General features: G+C 40.0%; 1 non-coding gene across 1 annotated transcript; it reads right to left on the bottom strand.

The window, feature by feature from the left end:
- Window positions 1-11,393: 11,393 nt before the first annotated feature.
- LOC148092183 (U2 spliceosomal RNA) lies at window positions 11,394-11,587 on the bottom strand. Its single transcript, XR_015715257.1, has one exon. It is a non-coding gene; the product is annotated as a U2 spliceosomal RNA (small nuclear RNA).
- Window positions 11,588-12,422: the final 835 nt, after the last annotated feature.

The following is a 12,422-nucleotide window of genomic DNA, read 5'->3' as shown; positions in this document are numbered from 1 at the left end:
TTTATATTTAGAGAGAAAAGAAGGGAGAGGAAGAGAGAGAGAAAAGCATCATTGTGAGAGGGGAACACCAATCGGCTGCCTCTTGCATACCCCCTGCCCTACCCAGGATGGAGCCTGCAACTCAGACATGTGCCCTGACTGGGAATCAAACCAGCAAACTTTCTGTGCGTGGGATTTCTATTTATGGATATAAGAGGCTATATCGTATTAAATCTGAATGCTTGAAAAGTAGTTAATTGTAGCAAATTGTATTTCCCCAGAATGGTCACAACGTTATCTCCCATTCCTTGGGCCCATCTACAATGTGACCTTGACACTTCCCACCATGAACTGGCATCTGTTTTTCAGCTTTTCCTTCCCCTTACTCTGGGCTGAGCTGTGGCTCACTTGGAACATTTGTCACCTTCTATGTAGAATTTGGTGGGAGGGATGTGGCCCGACTTTCAAGGCTAGATTAGAAAAGACGCTGTGGCTTTTGCTCTGTTCATTGGAATACTTGACCTTGAAGCCTGCAGCTGCCCTGTTAGCGGTCCAACTGCCCCGAGGACCAGCCCAGCCCGTGCAGAGAGATGGCACAGTGAGACCCTGAGACAGAGGGAGCGGGGGATTTTCTCGGCCAGCTTCCACCTGCTCCAGGCCCTCCCGTTCCAGCTCCAGTCACCATCTGAGGGCAACCTCCTGGGGGACCCCAAGCCAGACCCACCCAGCTGAGCCTTCCTGTATTCCTCACCCACAAAAATTATGTGTGTGTTAAAGCAAAAGTATTTTTGCTAAGAGATGTGATTAGGCAGTCCCTGTCTTCTCACTGGCCCTATGCTTACTGATGATTGCATTTCAAAAGAATGTCTCCTGGACGGCCGGTGTGGCTCAGTGGTTGAGCGTTGACCTACGATTCAGGAGATTAAGGTTTGATTCCTGGCCAGGGCACATGCCGGGGTTTCGAGCTCGATTCCCAGTGGGGGGAGTGCAGGAGGCAGCTAATCAATGACTCTCATCATTGATGATTCTCTCTCTCCCTCCCTTCCTCTCTCTGAAATCAATAAAAAAAAAAGTCTCCCAAATCCTTGGGAAAGACATTCTTGAGTTGTAGAAGGGACAAATACAACTCAAAGGGACAGAGAAAGGATTTACAATTGCAGCTTTTCTAAAGCAAATGCTCTAAGGAGAGGGAGGACGGGTGCCGATCACCAGGCTTTGGCTGGAAGAAACAGTCCATTCTTTTGGCAGCCCTGAGCTTTTCCAGGCTGAAACGTACAGGCGAAGGGTTGTCCCAAGAACAAGGCCTTAGGCTGCCAGGAGCCTCGCAGAGCTCAGTCAAGCCTCTTCGCTGGAGTGCAGGAGGGTCACAGAGTCATTTGTGCCGTGAGTTTTTGCAGTTCTCACCTGTTGCACAGCAATGGATCACCATTTTCTTCCCTGATGGTGAAGCGCGGCCGTCACAAAAACCTCAAGCACAGGGCATTTGGCGTTAAGCCTGGGCAGGAGGAGGCTGGAAGGTCCTCGAGGAGACCGTTGGCCGATGATGAGAGCGCCTGGAGGAAGCCGCCAGTGAGGGCTTACCCGGGGAGCGAGGAAAATGCTCTTGGAAGCTGGAGGGGTAGCAGGAAATTGCACACACTCTTGCTGCAACAATGTGGAAAATAGAAAGTGTATCTGATATACTCTATGATCTCGCTAAGGAGACTTCCAGGCAGAATATTGAAAATGCCTCTTACCTTCTATTGGCTGCCTGTAAGATACAGATAGAGGTCAGCTTAAAAGGGAACTGTTCCATTTTTAAGGTAACTGTGAGGAAATATAAAGGATCGGGGTGGGGGTTGGGGGGTGTCCAGGACTTGCTACATTCAAAAGTAAAATTATTTATTTCCAGATTTTCCGGCCAGCACAAGTTCCTAAAGATATATGGCTGTATATGCTTTGATTGCCTCTTCTAGAATAATATATTTGTAATATAACTTTTATCAACAGAAAAGGAAAATAATTTGATCTTTTCTCTAGTATAATTGAGCAAAATTATTTAATTATTCATAGTTTTGACTAGGTATTAATGGAGACTAAATCATCTACCTATAATTTTATACAGGTGAGTGTTTATACCCCAAGTTGGTAATATTGGTGAAAAGGAGCTGGAAGAAATCAGAGCTTACTTTAAAGATGCAACTTCAAGAAGAAATGCCCTAAATGCATGTTTCCCTCTTCCTCCCCTCTAAATAAAACCATAAAAATAGATAACCATGAAAGGACTCTGAAAGACCGCAAAAAGAAGGCACACTGTCTAGGGGCCTGAGGACTAAGGAACACGAGGCAGTGAGTTCCCTGGGTCTTCTCTTTGTCTCCCATATATCTCAAATTAAGTGTCGGAGAGGGACTTGGAACCACCAACAGGCATAGACCCAAAAGAAGCCCCAAGAAAAGCATGCTCCCTCTGGCCCGAGGACCAGCAGTGGGCAGCTCAGCACACACCTAGCAGGCGGCTCGCCCATCGCTCCAAACCAGCTGCACCACGAGGGCTGTCAGGCGAGGGAGAGACAAGGCCAGTATCCCCCCTTCTTCCTGGCGTTTCCCGGCCTCTTTTCCCCTGAAGGAAACCAAAATATGCCTCATTGACATAAAAATTATTTTGAGCTGAAGGCAACTAAGAAGCAGCAAAGGCAGAAAAACTTCCCCCTTGTCTGCATGAAGGGAGGGTTTAAATTCTCCTGTTACTGAGGACAGACTCTCATCAGCCCGAAGATGGCACCAGAGGAATCTCCAAACAGGCCCCACTCCATCAGGTCCCTCCCATATACAGTATTTATCTTCCCAGCTGTGACCCTTGGAAGCCTAAAACTGCTTTCCTCTGTCCCTCCCTTCTCTACAAATGTGTTGGTTTTTGTTGCGAAGGCTACCTAAGCTGGAACCCTAAATTGCCATTTTGAGTTCGTTTTGGCTTACGTTTCTCTCATGTGATGTGGGCTGCGTGAGTTTAAAAATCTGTTTTTCTCTTTTCTATTCTGTCTTTTTGTCAGAGTCTCAGCTAAAAACCTAAGATGAGTAGAGGTAAAATTTTGCCTCCCCTATACCCTTTTACCTCACCACGGTGACTCAGGTAGGCTCTCCTCTGCCCTGAAGCAACAATAGAGACGAGATGGGGACCCCACCAACACCTGGAAGCCCAGAGAGTGGAAGTGGGAAACTGTCTCTGTCCCATGTCCCATGGGCCCTGGCATTCATCACCTCCTGCCCAGAAGGAAGGTAGGCCCAGGGAAGTTCCTTTCAACTGCATGGCACGAGCAGGGATTGAGCAGAACCCCCACCAGCATCAAGCCACTCAAAGATTGCTCTCCCCCTTGGGGACCTGCTGGTATCTCCCCCTAACAACATGAGGACCAGAGAAGGGTATTTGGCCCCAACCAGAGGCACCAATGGGAACTGCAAGAGCCCTAGCAGCCCCAGGTGAACTAAGGAGACCAGAAGAGCACTGCAAGAGTTCTGAAAACTAAATGTCATTGGAACCACAGCCCACAAAAGTAAGCCAAGACCTACATCTTAATTATCTGCTAAAATACAAGCTTTAAATAGGATTCATTCTCCTAACAATATTCAAAATGCCTGGGATACAATAGAAAATGACTAGTCATACCAAGCACCAGGAAAATCACAAATTAAATGAAGAAAGACAACTGCCAGTATTAAGGTGACTCAGATATTGGAGTTATCTGACAAAGGTTTTGAAGCAGCCATCATAAAAAGATGTTCTTACCAGCAATTACAAATTTTCTTGGAACAAACAAAAAATAGAAAATATCAGCCAAGAAAAATATGTTTTAAAAAATGGAAACTATAAAACTGAAAAATATAGTAACTGAAATAACTCACTGGATGGGCTCAATAGTAAAGTGGAAATGACAGAGGCTAGAATCAGAAACTTGAATACTGACCGACAGATTTTACTTACTCTGAACAGCAAAAAGAAAAAAGATGGAGGGAGGGGGAAAAAAGGAAAGAAAGTCAGGCCAGCATGTCTCAGAGCATCTACCTACGAACCAGGAGATCATAGTTCCATTCCCAGTCAGGGCACATGCCCAGGTTGAGGGCCTGATCCCCAGTAGGGGGTGTGCAAAAGACAGCTGATCAATGACTCTCTCATCATGGATGTTTCTCTCTCCCTTTCCCTTCCTCTTTCTGAAATCAATAAAAATAATAAAAGACATTTTGAAAAAAAAGAAAAGAAAAGAAAAAACAGAGCCTCATAGACTTGAGGGACAATGACAAAGACCATTGTATCCCCAGTAGAAGAGAAAGAATGAGGGGCTGAAAAAAATATTCAAAGAAATAATGACTGAAAACTTTCCAAATTTGGCAAAAGACGTACAGAGTGGGGCTAAAGTAGGTTTACAGTTGTTTGTATAAAAAACAATGCAATAATAAATAAGTAATAATGCAAGAATAAATTGCTTTTTATATTCACAACTATAAACCTACTTTTGCTCCACCCTGTATGCATATACTCATGTATATGACATTTGAGTGGTAAATGGTGACAGCTCAAGTAAATGGATAAATTACCCAGTATACAGTTGGGGACAATGTCTTTCTGTTGAAATAACAAAGTTTGATCTCTTTCCCACACCATAGCATTACAATTAAAAATTAATTCTGGCACCAGGCCAGTGTTGCTCAGAGTTGAGCACCAACCTATGACCCAGGAGACCGAGGTTCAATTCCCAGTCGGGGCACATGCCAGGGTTGTGGGCCTGACCTCCAGTAGGGGGCGTGCAGGAGGCAGTGAGTCAATGACTCTCTCATCATTGATGTTTCTCTCTCTCTCTCTCCCTCTCCTTTCCTCTCTCTGATATCAATAGACATATTTAAAAATAAATAAATAAATAATAAAAATTAATTCTGGCCAGATTAAAATGTTAAACATAAGCATACACAATATAACTATAAAAATGAAAAAATCCAGGCAAATGGTTTAGTATAATCTTGGAATGAAGAGCTTTTAAAACTTGAAACCAGCCCAGCCGGGCGTGGCGTGGCTCAGTGGTTGAGCATCAACCTAGGATCCAGGTCATCTGGGTTTGATTCCTGGTCAGGGCACGTGCCCAGGTTGCGGCTCGATCCCCAGTCAGGGGCGTGCAAGAGGCAGCCGATCAATGACTCTCTCATCATTGATGTTTCTGTCTCTCTCCCTTTCCTTTCCTCTCTCTGAAATCAATAAAGATATTTTTTTAAAAAACCACAAAAACTTGAAACCAGTTCAAAAAGACACTCAAAAAATTTTGTTTCATTGTTGATCTGACAGAGTGGCAAGAATACAGTATTTCTTTTTTTTTCTTTTAATATTATATATTTTTAATATATTTTTATTGATTTCAGAGACAAAGGAAGGGAGAGGGAAAGAGAGAAACCTGCACAATGAGAGAGAATCATTGATCAGCTGTATTCTGCAGGCCCCCTACTGGGGATCAAGCCTGCAACCTGGGCCTGTATCCTGACTGGGAATCAAACCGTGACCTCCTGGTTCATGGTGAAGCTCAACCACTGAGCCACACCAGCTGGTCTAGGCCTCTTTTAAAATGGCACTAATCTCATTCATGAAGGCTCCATCCTCACAACTTCACTCATAAAAGCCCCGCCTCCTAATATCATCACATTGGGGACTAGGTTTCAGCATATGAGTTTTGGGAAGACACATTCAATCTATAGCAGTCTCTTTTATCAGAAAAGAAAAAGCTTTCCTCCTATTTACCAAGAGTCTTCTGTTTGTGTCACATCGACCGCAATTGGCTACAAGTAAGATTAAGAAAGTCAGTATTTGGCTTTCCAGGTCTCTGTGGTGAAAACTGCCATGAACTGTGTCAGCCACAACACTGCAGCTGAAGTGAACCCTAAACTGTTGTGTTCCTTGGGAAATTAAGCTATATTTTTGGAACACACATACAGGAAGATGCAACCTAGTGTCATTTTCTTTCACAGTCTTGCTTTTAAACTCTACCAGGGCTTAAAGCTTCTGATTTCTTTGGAGATGTAGTTCATTTTGTATTTCACTAAAAGAAAGCTAATACTTATAATTATAGGCAAATTGAATCTGTTGGACAAAGATTCTGGCTCAGCTCCACATATTTCTGTCACATCATGGTACGACTCTTTTCTTGGAGCCCTGTGACAAAATTCAAACATGTTGTTTTGCATTTAAACCTTTTTGTATAAAAATCATAAAAATAGGAAAAACAAAAGTATAAAGGGATAAGGGTAGGGAAGTGTAATAACAGGATAGAATCTCCCATAATTTATTCAGATAGCAAAATTTAGTGTTAATAATTTCAAAAAATTATAGGGACAGAAAACTGATCAAAATGGTCCTATGTTAGCAACAGTATTTATTTATTATATTGTTAATAAATACCACAGTATATTTTTAGTAATAAAATAAAAATACTAGGGTTGTAAGCTGTCCTTTCTCTTTTCCTACATTTCTTCAGTTGATTTTACAAACAAGCCATAAGAGATCTATACCTATGTAGAGGAGGAGACTTTTTTTCCCCTACCTTCTAGGTTCTTTGGCTGATCTAATTATCAGGTAGACATTAGACAGATTAAAAAGAGAAAAACTAGTTTGATTATGTGTATATGGGGGCTCCATAAAGACAGTGAGACCCAAAGTCATGACAGGCAATTGAAGCTTATATGTATGCCATTGTGAGCTAAGGAATGGGATGAGACCTGGGGCTTCAAAAGGGAGGAGGGTAATCACAGGATGGTAAGAAGAGCAGATGTTTAGTAAATTAGATGTTTGACCTGCCATACCGATAGGTCATTCAGATAAAAAGTTCTCTCTCTTTCTGGACCAGGACCCCTATCTAAATACTTTTATGTAATTAAGGGAGAGGTAAATGTTTTTCTTGAGTCTGCTGGTCTTGTTTGCCTTCAGCTCCAAATAATCCGCATACCAAACTGGTACATTTTGGGGAGGCTCATCCTGAACTTTTTCTCCTGTCACCTCCTTTTTCTTTAAATTCTTTCTTCTTTCTGTCTACAGTGTGGCTTCATATGGCATGTAGATTCTCACAGGACGTCATACCAAAATCAATTCCAGATGAAAAAAAATTAATGTATAGAATGTCACATAAAGAACAGTAATTTAAAAAGTTTTGTCTTGATGCATGAATAAACAAACAGATCAAGGAAACAAAATAAACTGTAGAAAATAGATATAGCTGGACTGGTGTGGCTCTGTAGTTGAGTGTCGACTCATGAACCTGCAGGTAGCGGTTTGAATTCCCATCAGGGCACATGCCCAGGTTGCAGGCTCAATCCCCAGTAGGGGGCATGCAGGAGGCAGCCAATCGATAATTCTCATCATTGATGTTTCTCTCTCTCTCCCTCTCCCTTCCTTTCTCTGAAATCAATAAAAACATATTTTTTTAAAAAAGAAAGAAATAGATCTAAATGTATATAAGAATTTTGTTTAGGATAAAAGCAACATATTGAAATAGTAGGAAAAGGTTGCCCTGGCCAGTGTGGCTCAGTTGCTTAGGCATCATCCCCTGCACCAAAGGGTTATTGGTTCAATTCCTGGTCAGGGCACATGACTGGGCTAAGGGCTCGACCCCCTGTAGGGGGTGTGCAAGAGGCAATTGGTCAATACTTCACTTTCATATCGATGTTTCTCTCTTTCCTTTTCCCTTCCTCTCTCTCGAAAAAGTAATAAAAAATCTTTAAAGAAAATAGTAGAAAAAAGTTGATTTGTAATAAATGGTGTTGGGACTCTGGGAAGCCATCTGGAAAAAAATTAGCTTGGCCTCCTATCTCATTCTTTTTGTCAAAATAAACTTCACATTAATAAAAAATTTAAATGCAAAAATTTAATCTTAAAAGTAGTAGAAAAAACATAAATTAATCTTGATATATGTCTACATAAGATACATCTCTCCAAAATTATAAAGGAAAAGATTTACAAATATACATTTAAAATTTCTGCATAATTTAAGTTTAATTAATAAACTTTAATGAGAAACTGAGAAAAAATAATTATTACACATTTGGCAAAATACTAATTTTCTTAATATAAAGAGGGTTCTTAAAAAATAATTGCTGAAAGGCCATATCACAACAGAAGAAAAAATTCTTTGATCCAACAATTCCAATTCTGAAATTTTAACCATTGATATTCTTACGTATGCGTATAAAAGATATAGTTACAAGACTGCTCATTGCAGCATTATATGTAACACAGGAAACTGGAGGCATAGCAGTTCATCCTGATTGTTCAGTGGAAACCTGTGCAGCTTATTTTTAATCCTCATTTAAGGATACGTTTATTGATTTTAGAAAGAGAGGAAGGAAGGGAGAGAGAGAGAAACATTGATGTGAGAGAGAAACATAATCAGTTGCCTCCTGTACATGCCCCAACTGGGAATAGAACTCCCAAATTTTGGTGTATGGGGCGACACTCCAACCAACTGAGCTGGGCTGTGCAGTTGTTTTTTAAAATGAGCTACAAATACACATACTAGTCTACCTCTCCAACCCCCCCACATGATTCCTTGTTTTAACCTTTCTTGCCTCTTCAATTGCCTGTGATTGTTGTTTCGTGAGCACTTTCACACCCTTGGCAACATCAGCACTCTTGATGGCCTCTTTGTGTTTTAAAATTGTGCTAATTGTCAATTTCACCATGCTATATTTGGCAGGAGATCAGACACACGAATAGCTCTATCATATTTTGCAATTATTTCTTTTTTTAAGCTCTTCTGTTGTTCTCACAACTTTCCTTTTCACTTTGACGCTATCATTAGCCTTCTTAGGACCCATGGTGACTTATTGCACATATTTAATAATAATAAACAGCAACAACAACAACAAAAAAAAACCCACAGAAATACTCACAGCACAGTTTCCTGAGATGTTAACAATTTGAGTTTTAGCAGTAAACGAACTCATACTCGCACATTGTCTCCATTGTTTGTCACCTGAGAGATGTGTGACTGATCATACAGGTATCAGCATGAAAGGGTTGTTGGGTCAAGAACCAAAGTTTTGTTCGTCAGCCAAGACATTTTTCCATGAACAACTTGATTGGAAACTGAATTATTCCAGATGGGGGAAGTTTGAGAACCGAAGTTTAACTCTGTATCATTAAGTTAAAGAAACAAGGAGCACAAGAGAATTAGTAATAGGCTCTGGACCAAAAAGGAGCTCTCCAGTGAGTAACCTCACAGGGTGATCTGATCATAAATTCCTAAAAGGATAGGTCATGGTGAATAGTCACACCCCGGGCATAGAACTTGTCCAGTTAAAGGCTTATCGTTGTCTTACAACAAGCCCCGTCCATTGTTTTTGTGCATCTAGGTTAACACACTTTTAAAAAAAATTGATTTCAAAGAGAGGAAAGGAGAGGGAAAGAGATAGAAACATCAATGGTGAGACAGTCATTGATTGGCTGCCTCCTGCATGCCCCCTGCTGAGGGTCAAGCCCGAAACCCAGGCATGTGCCCTGACTGAGAATCTAGTGGAGATCTCCTGGATCATAGGTCAGTGCTCAACCACTGAGTCACGCCAGCTGGGCTAGGTTAACACATTTTTTAAATAAGTAGCCACCTTCAAGAAAGCACATGGTCTTATTAATTATCCTATAATACAATGCCCACCTTCTTTTTGCCTATCTTCCTTAGTTACCTCCTTAATTTAAAATGCATAAAAGAAACCACAAAACTGCCATTCTTGGGAACATTTGAGATCTTGTCTCCTGGTAATTGTCATTAGTTTTGGCTCAAATAAACTCATAAAAATTCTCTGCAGATTTGAACATTTCTTACATCAACAATGCCAATATGGCAATAAATGGAATATAAGTAACAGTCATACTGCTCTGATTAGTATAGAAGACCCTGCAAGAAACAAAAGAGAGAAGGTTAGATAAATGACACTAAATTACCAAGGATCACCACCAGTGTCTTTTTTTTTTTTTTTTTGAATGTGTACAAATACCTTTCTACTCTAGGTTCCCTTCACTGCCTTCTGGGATTATAAGGAGCTACTTCTATTCACTGAATTTGCCTTCAGTATCTGCTTATTTCTGTTTCTCTTAATATTATTAAGGCAATATGTTTCTCAAGTGTCACTTTTATTACATAAATATGCAATTTAATTTATTGTTAATATCAGCTTCTTAAATGCCTGATGCATTTACCATTGAAGGGGTTCAGGACAAGCCTCCCTGAAATGTGCCATTTTGACATATGGATCATTCTGAGCTGAAGGTAACCAAGACCTAGGAGATCCAAGAAAAACTTTTACTCTCCTTTAACTATCTAAAAGAAATTATATAGGGGCCCTGGCCCAGAAAGCAAGATAACTTCTTATCTGACTGCCTATCTGTATGGCAGGACAAACATCTAAATTACTAAACATCTGATTTCCTTATCATCCTGTGAATTATTTTCCTCCCCTTTGAAGCCCCAGGCCACTATCCCACTCCTTAGTGGCATATATATGATCTTCAACTGCCTGACTTGTCCTTGGGTCTCACTGTCTTTATGGGGCCCCTATATGTAAGTAATTAAACTATTTTTTCTCTTTTTAATCTGCCTTATGTCAGTTTACTTATTAGATTAGCCAAAGAACCTAGAAGGGTAGAGGAAAAAATTTTTTCTCCCCATACCATTATTTTATAAATTTGAATTTTACAGCTTAGTTTATACTATTATGAGGAAAAATACAAGTACTTTCTAAAAATGAAATGCACAATATAAGTTATTCCTAGTTATATTGTTTCTATAGAAACAATTCTTGACTAAGTCACTTAATCTCTCTAAATTTTAATTTTTAAAAAGTCTATAAAATGTAGACAAAAATGCCCCCTTCCTGTCCCCCAAAATTAAATACACGGAAAACTCTTAGCAGAGTGTCAGGCATATAGTAATTGCCCAACAAAATTCACTGTTTAGAATTTATTTTAAAACTTAAATATTAATATTGTATAAACATTTAAATTACAAATTGAGAATAATGCTTAAGAAAATTACCTAAGTACCAAATAATTACTTTCTTAAACTGCTTAATCTAATGATATTATGGGTCAAAGGAAAAAACATGCTATGATCCATATACTTGATTTCTGAAAGTGAGGTCTATCTGTAACTGGCAGATAAAAGTTCTTCTTGAACTGCACAATCTTATAAGTAATTGTGCTTCACTTCAGGCGGCCCCTTTGCAGTCAATGCTAGGCCCATTTTCTTTCTTTCTTTCTTTCTTTCTTTCTTTCTTTCTTTCTTTCTTTCTTTCTTTCTTTCTCTCTCTCTCTCTCTCTCTCTCTCTCTCTCTCTCTCTCTCTCTCTCTCTCTCTCTCTCTCTCTCTCTCTCTTTCTCTCTCTCTCTCTCTCTCTCTCTTTCTTTCTTTCTGTGTGTGTATGTACACCCTCCCAGAAGTATTGCAATACCAGGCTAATGCACAGAATAGATAGACAGAGCAAGCTCCTATTTCACCTCCCTGCTCCAAAAATCCATGCAATATATTGTCTTCGGATAGAGGACGTATCAGATATTACACCGATAAGAACAAACATTTCACTTGATCTTAGCCAAAAGGCTGAGAAGCAATCCATTTTCCTTCTTTTTGCACTTAAAGACTTTTAGTGCCACATGGCCCTCTGGCTCCAAATTACACACTTAAATAGCCATTTTAAAGCTGTTCTTCCTTAGAGTCTTGCAAAAGGAGAGACTGTCACAAAAGGCAAGATCGCGGCCATACCAAGCCCGAGTCTACAATGTATGATTGTCCTCTTTCAGTCCTGAGAAGGTTGTCTTGGCAACCAGCTTTCCTAACTTGCTCTATTTCTCCCTCTTAAAGCCTTTGAAGTGAGTCCCTCCTCCATCCCAGCCTTTGAAGTTATTCTGAATAGAATACTAAAGATTATCCATTAACTGCCCTAGGAGATTTCTGAATACCCCAGAATAACCTAGGGCTTTTTCCCAAGCCACAGTCACAACCACAGGCCCATGGCTTCATGTGATTACAGCCCAACCTGCTACTGTGACTAACCAACCAATATTTCTTGAACATTTTTTTATTTAGACTTTGCAAATATAAGACTCTTTTGCGGTCTCTGACCTCCATAGTTACAATGTAGTGTTGTCGAATCCTCTATACCTGTCCTATCCAACACAGAAGCTGTGGCTGCACGTGGCAATCAAGCAGTTGATATGTGGCTGGTCCGAACTGAGGTGAACCATAAGTGTGAAATGCACACAAAATTTTGAGGACTTGATAAAAAAAAAAAAAAAAGTAAAATATCTCATTAATAATTTTTTGTGTTAATTACATACTGAAATCATAATGTTTGGGGTATATTGGATTAAGTAAAATAAATTATTAAAGTTAATTTTGCTAATTTCTGTTTACTTTTTTTAAATGACTACTAGAAAATTTAAAATTA

Source organism: Miniopterus natalensis, chromosome 10, assembly GCF_054644295.1.
Source record: "Miniopterus natalensis isolate mMinNat1 chromosome 10, mMinNat1.hap1, whole genome shotgun sequence".
Taxonomy (NCBI): Eukaryota; Metazoa; Chordata; class Mammalia; order Chiroptera; family Miniopteridae; genus Miniopterus; species Miniopterus natalensis.
The sequence above is the reverse complement of the archived record's forward strand: the minus strand, read 5'-3'. Positions and strand labels throughout refer to the sequence as shown.